Source organism: Macrobrachium nipponense, chromosome 9 (genome assembly GCF_015104395.2).
Source record: "Macrobrachium nipponense isolate FS-2020 chromosome 9, ASM1510439v2, whole genome shotgun sequence".
Classification (NCBI taxonomy): domain Eukaryota; kingdom Metazoa; phylum Arthropoda; class Malacostraca; order Decapoda; family Palaemonidae; genus Macrobrachium; species Macrobrachium nipponense.
Window position 1 is genome coordinate 109,314,953 of NC_061110.1, and position 1,357 is coordinate 109,316,309.

Sequence of the window (1,357 nt, forward strand, 5' to 3'; positions counted from 1 at the left end):
GGTAATTGCCGGTCAAATTAAAACATGGATAAAAACATAATAGTCATCCACATAAATTTGACCATGAGGCAAACTTCCTCTTTGTCCTCTTCAATTGCCACTAAATGAAATTGTTGAATCGTAGCCACTAATTGGTATGGAACGGTTTGATGGACCGAACAGAAGGCAATTCCTCTCTGAGCCTATCATTTTTAAAGCCCCTTCCACTAAAAATGGTTATTATCATTTCTATTCTAAAGAAGAACTCATATTCATATGGAACAAGCCTACAAGGGCCTTTGACTTGAGATTGAAGCTTCCAAAGAATTTGGCGTTCATTTGAAAAATAGTACAGTTGTAAATACAGAAAGAAGAGATAAGGTATTGGAAAAGTAAAAAAGGATATTAATAAATTAATGGAGTAATGGGTAAACAAAAATTAGATAAATTATTAAAATATTAGCTGAATTGAATTAGGTTTATGATGCATTATATTTTGAGGTTTTAAATACCGTTAATTCTGGATTTCAATTGCTGTTTTCATTACAATTATAACTTCTCAATGAGTGATACATTTTTTGGGATATAATGCCATATGAAAGACTACATCATTAAACATTATTAAACATCATTACATGAGGCTCTAAATCGGTATACTCTTGAGAGATTGTTTTCCTGAAAGAAATAAAGGTTCATCATTACGGAGGATCAGATTCAGCGAAGAAAAGATTTAGCAGTTGATTACAAAACGGAGAAAAAAGTAAGTTACTTTACATACATTCCCTCATATACATATATAAAACACTTTACATAACCTTTGTTTTGGAAGAATTATTCCATCATTTATATACCCACTCTACAGAAACTTCTACTGGTCCCAACTGTGGTCTATATCGTAGCCATGCGCTATGCAGGAGGTCACAAAGGAGCTTTGGGAGGAGGAGGATTTGGTGGAGGAGGCTTCGGCGGTGGAGTGTCCTCCAAAGGTTCCACCTCCAAAACCTCCTCTATAGCCACCGCCGAAGGGTTTACCTCCAAAGTCACTTCCAGGGCTTCAGTTCTTCGTTGGACGAGTCGGTTATGAGCTCGACTACCGATCTCAGGGTCCGGGTTTGATTCCCTGCTCTGCCAAAGTGAAATCAGAGAAATTTATTTCTGGTGACAGAAATTCATCTCTTGATGTGGTTCGGATGCCACAATAAACTGTAGGTCCCGTTGCTAAGTAACCAATTGGATCCTAGCCACGCAAAAATATCTAATCCTTCGGGGCAGCCCTAAGAGAGCTATTAACCAGCTCAGTGGTCTGGTAAAACTAAGATATACTTAACTTTTAACTTCCTGGGCTTCTTTCCAAATCCACCTCCTCCATAAGACCCCT